Consider the following 17,914-nt stretch of genomic DNA (forward strand, 5'->3'; position numbering starts at 1 on the left):
ACAGTGACACACTTTCTCCAACAAGGCCACACCTATTTTAAGAAGGCCACATCATCTAATAGTGTCACTCCCTATGGGCCAAGCATTCAAACACATGATCTATGGGGCCAAACCTATTCAAACTACTATAGTATACTTCTATGGCTTTTCTTCAGTATGAACCCAATAATGATATAAAAGGCTGGATCTGTTCATGTATGACTTGCCACATTTAGTGCATATAAAGGTGTCTCTCCTGTGTGAACTCACTGATGAGCAACAAAGAAGCAGTTGTGCTTGAAGGTTCTGCAACACTCACTGAAACTGAAAGGCTTCTCTCCAATGTGAATTCTGAAATGCTTAATGAGAAAGACTTTTTGGCTGAAGGACTTGCCAAACTCCCTGCACTTAAAAGGCTTTTCTCCAGTGTGTATCATCCGGTGTTGATTGAGGTGGGATGTGCTAGTAAAAGTTTTGCCACTGTTGCTGCATATGCAGTTCTTCTTCTCACTCTGAATGGCCTCTCTACTTTCAGTGTTCATGGGGGTATCCCCAATAGTGTAAGTCACTTGATGCCTTAGAAGATCATAGGAGGTCTGGAGGATTATCACATTGTCCGTGCTTAGCACGGGTGTCTCAGCACAGCACAGCATGTGCTGCTGCAGCGTGGATGGACTGGCACCTTCTGCAGATAGACTCTGCTCAAAGGGTGATATTTCACTCTCCACTTTGATCCAACAACCTGGACACAGGGAAATCCTGATTAGTGGCATGTAGACTATCAAGTGACAGACAGACAGACAGAGAGACAGCATCTATTAATAATGGTGATCTGAGGTTTCTCACAGAACAAAGGGGCTAGGGTCCGATATCATGCTGAATTTGTCAATATCTTATGTTCTATGGACCTTAGGAGCAACAAGAACACAAGCATGGAATAAGTGACAGGGAGGAGTGCTAGGTACAGTAACAAACTCTTTCCTCACCAATAGCTTTCTGTATGCTTCAACTGCTGGGGATTCAAGACACAGTGCAGAAGGCTGTGTAGAGTTGTATGGCATGGTACCTAAAGAACCTGAATTGAAGTACTACCAAGGTATAGTGCATGGTAGATGAATTATAATCCAACATGCTGCTCTGGTTGGAATACTGGCATTCCTATAGTACACACGTTTAATCCAAAACATTGTTCTACCAACTAGAGTTAGTTGGTAGAATAAGCAGCCATGTTGGAAAGTGACATCTAATTGCGAAGGAGGCAAAGTGATGAATCAGAGAAATATTTGACTAAAGGAATCAGCGATAAGACAGGAAAATGAGTCTAAGTCAGAGCAGAAATAGTGTTCAGATGAAGTTTTGATCTGAACAATAGGACAGGCAGGTTGTAGAGAGAAAAAGCTAGATACAGGTGAAGACAGAATGAACCAGAGAATGAGAAGCCAGATGAGTAGAAGAGATTGCTAGAGTTACTTTGAGATCAAACCGAGCAATTCAGTCACACTGTAAAAGAAGCCAGTTTGAATCAAAGGAGTTTGAGCCGAAATAGCTCAGTTGACCATCCTGCCAGTGTTCAGAAATAAGGTAGAAGAGGTGAGCTTATTCAATAGTAAGTCTCCATGGTTGAAACCACTCTAGGCCTTGATTAGATTGCACATAGGCTAGAAGCTTCCAAGACTAGGCCTTGTTTACCAGTTGGAAGCTCACTGCCTCTGAGATGACAATTACATCAGGCAAATAGGAGTTACATTTACAGCGCACACCATCACAATACAGGAACAGCTGTGTATCACAGGGTTGCAAGGCAACAGGCAAAACATTCAAGACTGACACCCAAGGGACAGTTCTGGTTCAGAATTAATACCTCCAAACATCAAAAACCACCACACGCTATGTACCTATAACATACCTGGAGTCAGGAATCTCAACGCAGGCACAGAGGGCTCTCCCCAAGACTCCAGCTGAGTAAGCCCATGGATCCCAGAAGGTTTAAGTCCTAAAGGACATGATAGAAAAATGAGAGTTCTGTACTAAGTGATGCAACCCATACATTGGACAAGAATACAGCCTAGGGAGAGCAATTCTGTTAAAGCTGTCTTGCAAAAATAAAATAAAATAAAATAAAATAAAATAAAATAAAATAAAATAAAATAAAATAAAATGAACTTACCAGTGCCAAATTCCTGTTACATTCAAACATAAGGCATGTCACCAGAAGTACTTGAGTCACAAAGATCCCAAATATTAAGAGTGTCATCTGGTCACAGGGAATCTGTCAGTGTTAAGACTCCTGACCCCAGGCCAGACGTGTTTGTGAAGTCCATTAATTGCAACTCTCAAAAGACAGAGCTGACTGTGAGCATCCACTTCTGTGTTTGCTATGCCCCAGCATATTATCACAAGAGACAGCTATATCTGGTTCCTTACAGCAAAATCTGGCTAGTGTATGCAATGGTGTCAGCGTTTGGAAGCTGATTATGGGATGGATCCCTGCATATGGCAATCACTAGATGGTCCATCCTTTCATCACTGCTCCAAATTTTTTCTCTGTAACCCCTTTCATGGGTGTTTTGTTTCCATTTCTAGGAAGGGGCAAGGTGTCCACACCAGTACAGGGGAACGCCAGGGCCAAAAAGGGGGAGTAGGTGGGTAGGGGATTGGTGGGGGTGTATGGGGGACTTTTGGGATAGCATTGGAAATGTAATCAAGGAAAATACCTAATTAAAAAAAAAGACAGAGGAAGAAGATCTTGGAAGTCAGAGGACAGCCAGGTCTACATAGCACATCCAGCACAGCTAGCATTCTAAAGATAGACTGATGTCTCAAACTACACCCAAAAAATTCCTAACCCCAAATTGATTCCTGTGTGCCTTTGCTGCAATTGAGAGAAACAGAGCTGTTGTGAAACTTGACTTGGTTCCTAACCTGTATTTTATACTCTAAGACTGTGGGGGAAAGACTTAGTATACACAGGCCAGCTTTGAGAAAGATACAGCTCTCTCTAAAAAACAAACAAACAAACAAACAAAAACAAAAACAAAAAATACAATCCCCCCCTCCAAAAAACAAAAACAAAAACAAAAACAAAAAAAACAAAAAAAAAAACCAAAAACCAAAAAACAAAGGAAAGCCTAGACATGCTCTGAAATGATGGCAGGGCAGGGTCTTACAAGTAAATACATGAGTGTTCATATTTCTGACATCAACGTCTGGTGCAGGATCCTTTGAGAGTCATCAAGCAGTGTCCATTCCTCCCAGGAGAAGTCCACAGCCACATCCTCAAAGGATAAACAGTCCTGAATAATGGAGAAAGTTGAATTTATATGAATCCTCCTTGTCAGGGATTCCTGGTACCCTTAAGTCATTCCCACTTAGCTTTCTACCTCAGAGTATACCAGGCTGTGAACCTATTCTATTGATAGCCAGTTTCATGTTCCCTCCGACTACTGTGCTCATCACTCAGCAACATGAGTTAAGTTGACATAGTGGCTTAATTACTTTTCTATTACTGTGAAGAGACACCATGACCAAGGCAACTTATGATAACAAGGAGTTTATTGGGGCTTACACCTCAGAGGGTCAATCTGTAACCTCCATGTCAGGGAGGATGGATACAGGCACACACAGCATTGGAACAGTTGCTGAGAGCTTACATCCTGATCCATAGTACAGTACCAGGGAGAGAGAGTTAACAGGGAATGGCAAGAGCTTTTGAGACCTACAAGCCCACCCCCAGGGACACACCTACTCCAACAAGGCTATACATCATTATTATCTCTAAAGTGTTCCACCAATAAGGAACAAGTATGCAAGTGGATGACTATCTGGAGGGTGAGTTCATTGACACCATCACAGCTGGAGTCAATCCAAGCTAGAAGAATGTCCCTCCTTTCAATCATAGAATTCACATGGACTCCTTCCAACCAGACACTAACATGGATTCCTCCCAATCATCTGTTTCACACAGACTACATTTGGGGCACTGTTGTCCACTCTGTCCCTGGCACAAAGGCCAGGAAGCTATGTGTACAAGATCTCAGGACACACTTCAGTCTTCACACTGAGCTTCCATTCACTCTCAGTATGCAGACTTAGCCCTCAACTGTTGTGCTACTACAATTCCTATCTTCCACTAAAGCCAGCTGATCTTATGCATGCCTGAGCATTTCTAATCATCACCAACCCATCTCACTTCCAGGCCTGGTCTAATGTCATCATTGGAGCTTTAAGACCTTTGAATCTTCAGCCAATGGTTACCATAAAGGGAAACCTGTCCATGTAATCCCTGCTGTGGATGTGGGGACCTTTCATTCTGAGCATGTGCCAGGGAAATCCAATGGAAGGACAGAGACAATTCCAGCACAGAGTCCCAGGACACCACAGTCCCAGAGGCCCTTATGTGTTAAGTCAGGAGTGTGATTCCTGGGCACCCTCCACTTACTTCTTCCTGGTTGGCAGGTTTCACTGATACTGGGAAACCTGTAGAAAAACAAGGTTGTGAGTAATAAGCAAGAGTGTTGGTATCCCAAAGGTTCACCCAAGTCCTCTCTCTTACATGCAGTCAGGTACCCACTGCGCTCCATCCCTTAAAGGTGTCTCTGACTGGGTGACCTTGGACAAAGAATCAATCTCTTCTGTTTGTTACCTGAAGATAAAATTTACTGTTTTATTGCCATGAAGAGACACCATGGCCAAGGCAATTCTTACAATTTAAAAAAAAATCATTTAACTGGGTGCTGGCTAACAGTTTCAGAGTGTTCCTCTAGGATTAGCTTGGTAGGGAGAAGAGAGGCATGGGACCATGGCAATACCTGAAGACTTTACATTCTGATCTACAGGCAGTAGCCACACTCAGACACACACACACACACACACACACACACACACACACACACTTGCACTGGATTAGGCGTGGGCTTCTGAAACCTCAAAGTTCACTACCAGCCACGCCCTTCCTCCAACAATACCTTACCTCCTAATCCTTCCAATTCTTCTCAAACAGTTCCACACCCTAGGGACTGAGCATTGAAATATCTAAGCCTATGGGAACTGTTATCATTAAAACTAACATACCTTCCTATTCCAAAAAGAGACTAATAGGCCTGGAGAGATTACCCTCTTTTGGTGTGTCTGAAGATAGCAACCATGTACTCATATACATAAAATAAATAAATCTTAAAAAAAAGAGAATCACAGTCTCAAATTCAGTCCTGTGTGTCAAGTATTTGGTACAGGCTCTTCCTGAGCACATGACTAATGCTTCTTTCAAAAGTTTCACAAATGGGTACATATGATTTCAAAATGTTGTTTTGTCTACCCACATTGAATTAAGACTTTGGAATTAATTAGCCTTTACACAACATTTGCAAGGCAGAAGCAAGCAGACTTTTGTGCATCTGAGGCCAACACGATGTATATAGGCCAGCTAGAGTCATGGGGAGTGTCAATGGGGAGAGGGAGTATAGCTAATAACAAGGCAGACTTTACTCAAATACTGAAAGCAATTACAGAGTTGTAAAACCTTTCAGTAATACTTAAAAATTAGTAATATTATTAATTGTTATTACTAATGTAATTTAGTAATATTTTTTTAAAAAATAAGATTTATTTTTAATTTAATTTTCCCTCACATCTATGCTTAGCACAGCAGCATGTCTTGATGGCTGAGTTTTTAAAACTCACTGGAAATGTAGGAGAGGTTGGCTCTAATTAGGGCACTTCCACCATGAACCAGTGTTCAGTTGGCAACCCTTACCCAAAGGAGACCCTAACTCACAAGAAGGCAAATCTCTGTGAATTTGAGGCCAGTGTGGTGTAAACAGTGAGTTTGAGCCAAGATCAAAAGTAAATGAATAACGTAAAAATATAACAAAAGGTGCTTTAATCTCATCACTTGTGAGTTAGAGATAGAAGAATCTCTCTGAGTTTGAAGACACCCTGATACATAGAGAGACTGGACATCCATGACTACATAGAGAGGCCCAGTCTGAGGGAGAAGGAGGGATGAGGGGAGAGGGAGAGGGAGAGGGAGAGGGAGAGGGAGAGGGAGAGGGAGAGGGGGAGGGGAGGGGGACGGGGAGGGGGAGGGAGAGGGAGAGGGAGAGGGAGAGGGGCAAAGGAATAGGCAGAGGGGTGAAGGAAGAGGGGAGTGTGGAAAAGGGAGAGGGAGGGAGGGATAGCAGGAGCCCACCAGGCCCCCTGGGGGACAGTGGAGGTGGAAAGGAGGTGGGGAAGAGGTGCATACAGAGAGAATAAAATAACTCCATCAAAGATCTGAACACCACCATCACCCACCCTACAACTCCCCCACCCCTGCTACAGCTTACATTCCAAGTTGAACATGAGTGCACAGGATTTACCCAAGGATTCACAGGTCTCTGCCTACACCCAAATTACCCCCACCCCAAGCTAGGAAACTGACTAGATGGAATCTCTCACCTGTTCAAATCTTCTTGGCCACCAGAGTCTCTCTAAACAAAAGTCAGGTCCTTAGGTTCACTGAGCCCTTTCCCTCATGTAATGCCAGTAGAGGTCACTCCAGGGCTCTTTGTCAGAGCTCATGCCCTCCCACAAGCCTTGAGAGGTACAGTCCACCAGACACTGAGTCAGAGGGTATGGTTCTAGCAATCTAGCATACAGATGTCAAAAAACAAAAAAACAACAAAAAAGAACTCAAAACAAACAAACAAACAAACAAAAAAAAAACAAAAACCAAAACCAAAACCAAAAACAAAAAATAAAACCAAAACCAAAACAAAACAAACAAAAACAAAACTACAATAATTTCATCCACCGGTGCCCTACAGTCGGGGACATGGGAGTCTACCCTGTTGGCGCCTGACCCAGATCTCAGTGCTCCAGAACTCAGGTAGGTGTGCGATCACTAGTCACTCACCTGGGGAAGGGCTCCACCTGCAGTCTCCACAATCACCATCAGGCTCCAGTGGCCAGCTGGGCCCTGGGACGTGGCCATCCCTCCTCCAAGCTTGGATTAGATCACACGGGCTGTCGAAAATCTCAGCTCTGTCTCCGTGACGGAGGAAAAACACCTCAACTCTACCGTTTTTGTGCCATGACCAATACTGATAAAACCAGTTTTCTGTGAACCAGACTGACAGATCCAGAAAAGTTTCAAAGAACCTCCTGCATGCAAAGCCAAAAGTCCGGCCCAGCTTCCTTTTGTTGTCACTAATGCGCCTATTTTCATTGGCTATTCTCGGTGCAATGTCTTCTGGACAATGTAGTTCAGACGTGATCAAGCGCCAGGAAGTGGACACACCTCCCCAGATGGAGCCTTACACTCAATCTGTTAGGGAGAGTGTTGTGATTATAGATGTGTCAATATTTCCTTGAGCTCCAAAAGCCGGGTTTGCTGAAACACTCCTAAATTACAGAACTGCTGGCAGAGGCAAGTTGATGTTTGGGATTAGAAACTAGCCTGTCACAGTGAGTTCCAGACCAGACAGAAAACCTCTGGGAACCTTACAGAGTGAACATTACCCTAAGCTGGGCCATGTGAGGAGAGGAGATCTGAAAAGAGAAAGAGGGGCCTCCAACCAAGAAGGACCCCCTGAGCCAAAAGACTAGCACAGCTAAAAGTGGCTGAGTTATATAGTGGTCAGAGGAGCTGGAAGGAGGAAAGCCCAGGGGATCACCTGGACTGGGGAGTTTGGGCTGTGCGGTGGCTGGGGGGTGGGGGGAGGCATGCCAGCCAGGGACAGAGAGATGCTGAGGCCACTGTCCAGTTTGATACGTTAATGGACACTTTAGTTCAACATTTTTGCCTTGGATTTAAGACCCAACAGGTTGTAGTTCTTTGTGGGAATGATACTTGACAGGTCTTCTTGCAAAGAAAACTTAGGAAATTACCATAGAGGAATAAAAAAGGACATATTTGGAATCGAGTATCCTTTCACCACTGATCTCAAGAATTCAAACTCTTCTCAGTTATACACATCAGACAGGAGGTCATCACGAATAACTTTTCTATTGTCCATCCCCATGCTAAGAGAAATTTGGAGATGCATAACAGGATTCAGCACAGAAAATGACTTTGGTGTGGCACTGAGGATGCACTTCACTTCAGAAGGAAAGACTCGAGCAGCAGCTTCCCGGGGGCGGGTAGGGGGGGCAGGAAAGGGAACACTAGAGTGTATGTAACCGTATTTAATCTGCAGGGAGTCCTGTTAACTCCTTAACACTACTTCTCCACTGTCCATCTCTGCAACTGCCCTGGTATCCATGGCAAAGCTGTCTGAACTAAGTTAACCAGAACCCACTGTGTGCAGAAGGGCAGGAATTGTGGAGGGAGGTGTTAGTGCATGCATACATATAATCCTAGTGGATATCTGAGTTTGTGGCTAGCTTGATCTACCATCTAGTGCAGCCAAGGCTACACAGAGAAACTCTGACTCAAAGGAAAGAAAGAAAGAAGAGAGGGGGATGGGGAGGGAGAGGGGGAGGGGGAGAGGGAGGGAGAGGGAAAGGGAGAGGGGGAGGGGGAGGGGTGGAGGGAGCGGAAGTGGGAGAGGTGTTAGTGCATGCATACATATAATCCTAGTGGATATCTGAGTTTGTGGCTAGCTTGATGTACCATCTAGTGCAGCCAAGGCTACACAGAGAAACTCTGACTCAAAGGAAAGAAAGAAAGAAGAGAGGGGGAGGGGGAGGGAGAGCGGGAGAGGGAGAGGGAGAGGGAGAGGGGGAGGGGGAGGGGGAAGAGGGAGAGGGAGAGGGAGGGGGAGAGGGAGAGGGAGAGGGAGAAGGAGAAAAGTTTTTCCCCTGGAGCTGATACAGGTCTAAAGTCTGCACCACCACAGTATAACTGGTCTAAGCCTTGGGTACAAACGCCCCTATTCATGTGCCCCTCTGGACATCCCTGTCTGCTGGCCTGTTGATGCTGGATGGGGTAGCAGAGAATCCTTAGCTTACCTGGTTGTTGCAGCACCCTGGTGTGTGATTCCTAAGCCCAGACAGAGGGCTGATGTCCCTGATAATGATCCAGTCTTACAGTCCCATTTTCTTTATTAATTTTACTCTTATAAAGATTTTGTTTGCAGCCATGTGGCAGTGGCACACATGTCAGGCAGATAATGGAGTTCAAAGTCAGCCTGGACTATAGAGTGAGTTTCAGGACAGCCAGAGCTACACAGAGAAACCCTGTCTCAAAAAGCAAACAAAAAACAAACCAACCAGAGTGACTGAGAGACAGAGAGAGACAAAGAGACAGATGCAGACAGAGATGTAGCAAACACCGATGCACAGTGATCTAGTTCTATGCTGATTTTGTAATGAAGACAATAAATTCATGAGTTCTTACTCACCTAAAAAAGGTGTGTGTGTGTGTGTGTGTGTGTATGTCCCTACACTTATGCAAGTCAGAGTGCAATTAGCAAAAGTCACTTTTTTTTTCACCTACCATGTCGATTCAGATGATTAAGTTTATGTAGCTGCTTTCCTTATCATATCACTCATGCTGGATTTCCACTTTAGGCAACCATGTGCAAGAGCAGTGGTGCTCAGCCTTTCTAATCCTGGGACCCTTTATCAGAGTTCCTCTTGATATGGTGACCCCCAGCCATAAATTATCATTTCTACCTCATAACTGTAGTTTCACTACTGTCATGAATCTTAGTGTAAATATCTGTGTTTACTGATGGTCTTACATATCCCCTAAGAGATCATGATCCACATGTTGAGAACCAACGTGCTAGAGTGTTATATCTTCTGACCGTCATTGTATTTTTGTTTGAAGTTGTGTTGTTTTTGTTGTTGTTTGAGGCAGGATCTCTCCATGTAGCCCTCCCTGGCTGTCCATGGAACTCTGTCTGTAGACCCCGTTAGCATTGAATTCAGACCTGGTTGGGTTTAGTTGTTTGACATTTGATTGGGATTGTGTGTGTGTGTGTGTGTGTGTGTGTGTCTGTGTGTGTGATTCCAGGGTGCTAGTGGTATAGAAGTGAGTTGCCACACCCAGCTTAGGTGCTTGTGGTACAGAGGTGAGCTGCCACACCTAGCTTGGGTGTTTGTGTTAAAGAGATAAGCTGGCACATCCAGCTTAGTCATTTCATTTCTTTACTTTTTTTTTTTTTTGCCTCTGCTTTAAGAATGCAGGAATTAAAGGTGTTCACCACCACACCCAAACCCAGTTTCACTTGCTGCTCTTCCAGAGGACCCAGGTTCAGTTTCCCCTTGTGGCACACACCATTTGTCACTCTTATTCCATGGCATCTGATGCCTTTTTCTGTCCTCCATAAATCCTCCATGTATTTGATGCTTATGTGTATATGCAAGCTGACACTCATATATATAAAATAAAATTAAATTGTAAAATAAAAATTGTGTTTGTTTGTTTTAGTTGGCCTTTGACTATTTATCGTTTTGCATTTGTTTAATATTTATACCCATAAAGACACAGGAGTAGGGAGCTGAAGTTAAACACCTGCAAGCTCAGTAAGGTAACTTTATTTTCTTAACTATATACAAAATATCCAGTTTAAAGCCTGATTTTATAATTAAACGGCTGGCTTTTTAAAAATCTCATTCTATCTATATCACTCTATCCAGCTAGTCTACTGTTCTCTTGAGCTAATCCAAACCCAAGAGGACACCTTAGCTCCCTTTTCTAGAATACTGTCTCACCTATGTCCTGCCAGCTTCATCTCTTTGGTTCCTGCAAGCCCAGAGAGAGAACCCCTATTTTTTACTTGGATTCCAGGCCAAAAGAGAGAGAAAGAGAGCTCCCAAAAGTCCAATTGGTAGCAAAGTCTCTAGCTCCTGCCCTCCACCCTTTGGCAGGCTGAACCATGCTACCTTCCTAGTGGGGGCTACAAGCCAAGTCAGTAGAGCCAAACCCTTTCACCTTCAAGCCCATCCAGCTGACTTTGGCTTGAGTCATAAGCAAAGAACATAAGACACCTCCAAAAACAATTTCTGTTCTTTAGCATTTTTTTATCTATGGAGGCATTTAGAGGTACACTCAAACTTCATCTCTTCAGGACACACCTTACTGCACCTGACATCTATTTAAGCCTTCTATATTTTGTGCACAAGTAGGTTTTCTTGGTACAGTAATCAAATATCGTGTAACAGGGTTTGAGAGAAAAGGAGCGAAGAAAAAGACCTGGAGAAAAGGACTTCTTCCACTGGCGTGAACTCCTGTGCTCTGTAGTTCTGACTGGTGGATTCAGGAGTGACTATTTCTAGGAGACCTAGCTATTGGTAGTCCTTCATGGCCATCACTGTGAATAAAAGGAAGATAAGCCAAACAGTTAGAGCAGCCTATTTGTGCCTTCTCAGCCTACAGAGAGGAAGAATGACCTCCTACATCTATGGAGGGACCCTGCTGCTCAGGGTTATATTCACACTGTACTCTCCCAGATGTGTCTGCCTCTGGCTATTCTCTCCCTCATATCTACAATAAACCTTTCCCTCCACCATATCTAACAACAGTCATGCCCTTTTCTTTTTATTTATCTTTTTCTCTCACTTACCAAGTTCATGACAGGTAACAATGAGTTTGACACATTAATACTTCTTTTGGAGGAGGGGTAACAGTTTTTAATCCCCATATTCCATAGGATAGCTTGGAAGAGTTTGTTGCCTTGTTTGAAAGCACACAGTGCCTCACTGAGGATTGAGGACAATATAAGAGCTATATCAGCCTGTACATATGAGGGAGGGCTTGGGTGGTCTTTGGTTATTCAGAGCCTTGTTTCATCATAGGTTCCTTTAAATGCAAAGACACTATAATGGTTTGAATAGGTTTGAGCACCCATATACTTATGTGTTTGAATGCTTAGTCCACACTGAGTGACACTATTCGGAGTCATGTAGTTGTTAGAATAGGTGTGGCCTTGTTGGCAAAAATGTGTCACTGTGGAGGCTGGCATTGAGAGCCTGTGCTCAATCTACACTAAAGTGCAGAAGAGACCCTCTTCCTAGCTGCCTGAAAAAGAGACTATCCTGCTGCTGCCTTTGCATCAAAATGTGGATCTCTCAGATCTTATTATAGCACCATGACTGCCTGGATGTTGCCATGCTCCCCACCATAATGATAATGGACTGAACCTCTGAAAGTGTAAGCTGGCCAGGATTACTTGTTTCCTATTTATAAGACTTCCCTTTGTCACGATGTCTCTTCGGAGGAATGGAAACCCTAAGTAAGACAGAAAGCCTCATGTAATTTAGCTCTTTGAAAGGAGAGACTCTCTATGTTCAACATCAAGCTTTGACAGAGTCCATCTGTCCACTTTCTTTTTGCTGCTCTGTGCCAAACACAATGGTCAGTGGGACCTTAAGCAAAAAGAGTATCAATTGTCCCAGGACCTAGAAGTTAGGTAAGCAGAAAATCCTTAGTGTCTATTTAGGAACCATGATGCTTAGAATTTGAATTCCAGCACCCACATAACATTCTTGGCTTCATCTAAACCTTGTTACTCCAGACCTGAAGAATATGAAACCTTCTGCTATCTCCCATTATGCACATACAAATGCAGACATATCCCATCCTCTCAATTCTACCTCACTTCCTATCTGCTCCTTCCACAAGGGCAGATCATCAGCTTGTCTCTTCCTCTGTAGACCACACAGTCTGAAGGCCTCCCGGGAGATCTGCTACAGCCAGCCAACAGACACATAGTCTGAAGGCCTCAAAGGAAATCTGCTGTAACAAGGGCCACAGGTCTCCCAGGAGACCTGAAGCAAGCAGGGACACAGGAGGCAAGCTCCAGGCATTCATGCCCAGGCCAGTTAACACCAGAGATTACTAGATGGCGAGAGGTGAGCACAAGACCGTAAGCAATAGAAGCCAATATAACTTGGTACCATTAGAACCTAGTTCTCTCATCACAGCAAGGTTTGAATATCCCAACACACCTCAAAACCATGATGCAGACCTAAAATCCTATCTCATGAAGAAAATAGAGTCCTTTCAGGAGGGTAAAAATAAGTCACTGAAAGAGGTACAGGTAAATAGGTAGAAACTATTAAAGAAGAAACAAATAAATACTCTAAAGTCAGGAAAACACATTAAAACAGGTGAAGGAATTGAATAAAATCAAATCAAATAGAAAACATATGTACAATATTAAAATGATTTTTGTTAAAATTTTATTGTATTTATCTTCTAAATAGGTTTGATTCTTAGTTGTTTTATTAGGAATTATTTTATGCCTTCTGGTTGACACCAGAACCAGGCCAACTTGGGCCCAATTTCAGCAGACTGTCCAATAGTCTCCAGAGGACTCTCCACTTCCCCAGGGGCCCTAGCATGCCAAGGATCTTAGGATCACTGGAGAGTGGAACACAACATCTGTTCCAATGCCTGAGGACAGCTGGAGCACAAGCACAGGAACCCTGCCTGACCAGTTGCTAGGGTTCCTTCCTGTGTGTGCTGGTCTCCCTTGGTTTCAAACTCAGAAGACAGCCCCCAGGTCTGGTCCTCAGAGGATGTACCACTTCCAGGCACTCTAACATGCCCAGGATTTTAAGATCCAAGGAGATTGGATACACCAGGATCTCAGGGTATCAGAGGAATCTGGACTGCCAAGAACTCTGACACACCCAGAATGTCAGCATCACCAGATACCGGAATCACAAAATCACAAAGAAACCTGGATTCTGAGAAGTTCTGACTTAATTGGGATTACAGGAAGGACAGGCAGCAATCATATATATCCAAGTCATGGAGCACCTGAGATAATCAGATGGCAGGAGGCAAGCATAATAATAGAAGTAAGAGAAACCAAAGTTACTTTGCATCATCAGAACCCAACACTGCCACCATAGCAAATCCTGTAAAAACCATCACAGCAGAAAAGCCAGATATGGATCTAAAGTCACTTTTCATGGTGATGATGGAGGACTATAACAAGGACATAAATGACTCCCTTAAATTAATACAAGAGAATACATCCAAATGGGTGAAAGAATTGAACCAAACCATCTAGTACCTAAACACGGAAGTAGAAACAATAAAGAAATCACAGAGTGACAACTCTGGAAACAGAACATAAGAAAACAATTCAGGAGCCATAGATGCAAGGAAAACAGAATACAAGAGATAGAAGAGAGAACCTCAGGTACAGAAGATACCATAGAAAACATTGACATGACAATCTAATAAAATGAGAAAAGCAAAAAGGTCTTAACCCAAAACATCCAGGAAATTAGGACACAATGAGAAGACCAAACCTAAGGATAATAGGTATAGATGAGAAGGAAGATTTCCAACTTAAAGGGCCAGTAAATATCTTCAACAAAATTATAAAAGAAAACTTCCCCAACATAAAGGAAGAGATCCTATGAACATACAAGAAGCCTACAGAACACCAAATAGAATGGACCCGAAAATAAATTCCTCTTTTCACATAATAATCAAAACACCAAGTGCACAAAACAAAGAAAGAATATTAAAAGCAGTAAGGGAAAAAGGTCAACATATAAAGGTAGACCAATCAGAATTACACCTGACTTCTCCCCAGAAATTATTAAAGCTAGAAGATCCTGGGCAGCTTTCATACAGAACCTAAAGGAGCACAGATGCCAGACCCAGGTTACTATGACCAGCAAAACTCTCAACTATCATAGATGAAGAAGCCAAGGTATTCCATGACCAAAAAAAATTTACACAATATTTTTCCACAAATCCAACATTTTCAAGGACAATAAATGGAAAATTCCAACACAAGAAGGGGAACTATTCTCTAGAAAAAGCAAGAAAATAATCTTTCAACAAACCTAAAAGAAAACAGCCACAAGAACAGAATCTCAACTTTAACAACAATAAAAACAGGAAGGAACAATGACTTTGCCTCTATATCTCTTAATATCAATGGAGTCAATTCCCTAATAAAAAGATGTAGACTAACAGACTGGTTACACAAACAGGACCCAACATTTTGCTGCATATAGGAAATCTTCCTCAGTGACAAAGACAGACACTACCTCAGAGTAAAAGGCTGGAAACTATTTTCCATGCAAGCTGTCTGAAGAAACAATCTTGAGTTCCCACTCTAATATCGAATAAAGTGGACTTTCATCCTAACATCATCAAAAAAGATAAGGAGGGACACTTCATACACATCAAAGGTAAAATTTACCAAGATGAACTCTCAATTTTGAACATCTGTGCTCCAAATGCAAGGGCATCCACATTCATTAAAGAAACTTTGGTAAAGCTCAAAATACACATTGCACCACACACAATAATAGTGGGAGACTTCAATACCCACTCTCATCAATGTACAGATCCTGGAAACAGAAAATAAACAGAGCCACAGTGAAACTAACAGAAGTTATGAAACAAATGGATTTAACTGATATCTATAGAACATTTTATCCTAAAACATCAGGATATAGCTTTTTCTCAGCACCTCATGGCACTTTCTGCAACACTGACCATATAATCAGTCACCAAACGGGCCTCAGTATATAAAATATATTGAAATAATCTCATGCATCCTATCAGATCACTATAGAAAAGGGCTGATCTGCAATAACAACATAAATAATAGAAATCCCACATCCTCATGGAAGCTGAACAACACTCTACTCAATGATAACTTTGTCAAGGAAGAAATAATGTAAGAAATTAATATTTTTAGAGTCTAATGGAAAAGGAAACCACAACATATCCAAACTTATCAGACACAATGAAAGAAATCCTAAGAGAAAAACTAATAGCTCTGAGTGCTGGGGAAAAAAAAAACTGCAGAGAGCAAAAAAGAACTCCTAAAAACTCTAGAACAAAAGGAAGCAAATTCACCCAAGAGGAACAGACATCAGAAAATAATCAAAATCGGGCTGAAATCAACTCCATAGAAACTAGCAGAACAATACACAGAATCAAGAAACCGGAAGATAATTTTTAGAGAAAATCAACAACATATAGAAACCATTAGCCAGACTATCTAGAGGGCACAGGACAGTATCCTAATTGAGAAAATCAGAAATGAAAAGGGAGACATAATAACAGAATCTGAGGAAATAAAAAAATTAATCAGTTCCTCCTACATAAGCTTATACTCAACAATACTGGAAAACTTGGATGAAATGGACAATTTTCTAGATACATACCAGATACCAAAGTTAAATGAGGATCAAATTAACAATATAAATGTTCCCATATCACCAAAAGAAATAGAAACACTCATTAGTCTCCCAAGGAAAATAAAACCAAGGACATGATGGGTTTAGTGCAGAGTTGTATCATACTTTCAAAATGGACCTAATTTCATGGTACTCCATCCAATTCATTCTATGAAGCCACAATTACTCTGATACCTAAACCACACAGAGACAAAACAAAGAAAGGGAACATCACACCAATTTTCCATATGAATATCAATGCAAAATTACTCAATAAAATTCTTGCAAACAGATTCCAAGTACACATCAAAATGATCATACATCATGATCAATTAGGCTTCATCCCAGTGATGCAGGGATGATTCAATATACAGAAATCCATCAATGTAACCCGTGACATAAACAAACTCTAAGACAAAAACAACATTATCATCTCATTAGATGCTGAGATGTATTTGACAAAATCCAACACACATTCATTCATGATAAATGTCTTGGAAATATCAGGAATTCAATGCCCATCGCTAAACATAATAAAAGTATTATAGAGCAAACCAGTAGTTAACATCAAACTAAATGGAGAGAATCTTGAAGCAATCCCACTAAAATCAATCACTAGACAAGGCTGTCCACTCTCTCCCTACCTATTCAATATAGCACTTGAAGTCCAGGCCAGAGCAATTGGACGGCAAAAGGATATTAAAGGGGTACAATTAGGAAAGGAGGAAGTCAAAATATCACTGTTTGCAGATGATATGATCACATTTATAAATGACCCCCAAAATTCAACTGGAGAACGCCTAAAGCTGATAAACAATTTCAGTGAAGTAGCTAGATCTAAAATTAACTCAAACAAATCAGTGGCCTTTTCTACACAAAAGATAAATAGGCTGAGAAAGAAAGTAGGGAAACAACACCCTTCAAAATAGTCACAAATAATATAAAATACCTTTGTGTGACTCTACTTAAGGAACTCAAGATCTGCATGATACGAACTTCAAGTCTGTGAAGAAGGAAATCAAAGATGATCTCAGAAGATGGAGATCTTCCATGTTCATGAATTGGCAGGATTGATATACTAAAAATGGCTATCTTGTCAATAGCAATTTACAGATTCAATGCAATTCACATCAAGTTCCAACTCAATTCTTCAGAGTTAGAAAGGGCAATTGCAAATTCATCTGGAATAACAAAAACAAAACAAAACAAAACAAAGACAAACAAACAAACAACCAAAAAAATGAGGACAGCAAATACTATTTTCAACTATAAAAGAACCTCTTGTGGAATCACCATGAGTGACCTCAAGCTGTACTACAGAGCAATTGTGATTAAAAACTGCATGGTACTGGTCTCAAAATAGACATGTAGATAAGTGGAATAGAATTGAAGACACATAAATGAACTCACACATCTATGGTTACTTAATCTTTAACAAAGGAGCTACAGTCATCCAGTGGACATAAGACAGCGTTTTGAACAAATGGCACTGGTACAACTGTAAGTTGTCATGTAGAAGAATGTGAATTAATCCATTTTTATCTCTTTGTACAAAGATCAAGTCTAAGTGGATCAAGGAACTACATATAAAATCAGAGACAATGACCTTATAGAGGAGAAAGTAGGGAAGAGTCTCGAAGATATTGGCACAGGGGGGAAATCCTGAACAACAGAAATGGCTTGTGCTGTAAGATCCAGAATTGACATATGAGACCTCATAAAATTGCAAAGCTTTTGTTAGGCAAAGTATGTCAGTAAGATAAAACAGCAACAAACAAATTGGGAAAAGATCTTTCCAATCCTAAATCTGATAGGGGGCTAATATCCAATATATATAAAGAACTCTAGA

General features: G+C 41.7%; 1 long non-coding RNA gene across 1 annotated transcript; it reads right to left on the reverse strand.

Moving 5' to 3' along the window:
• Window positions 1-628: 628 nt before the first annotated feature.
• Gm3654 lies at window positions 629-7,134 on the reverse strand. Its single transcript, XR_004691279.1, has 5 exons — window positions 6,872-7,134; window positions 4,418-4,455; window positions 3,147-3,272; window positions 1,886-1,972; window positions 629-721 (listed from the first exon to the last, which is right to left on the reverse strand). It is a non-coding gene; the product is annotated as a predicted gene 3654 (long non-coding RNA).
• Window positions 7,135-17,914: the final 10,780 nt, after the last annotated feature.

Source organism: Mus musculus, chromosome 7, assembly GCF_000001635.26.
Source record: "Mus musculus strain C57BL/6J chromosome 7, GRCm38.p6 C57BL/6J".
Taxonomy (NCBI): domain Eukaryota; kingdom Metazoa; phylum Chordata; class Mammalia; order Rodentia; family Muridae; genus Mus; species Mus musculus.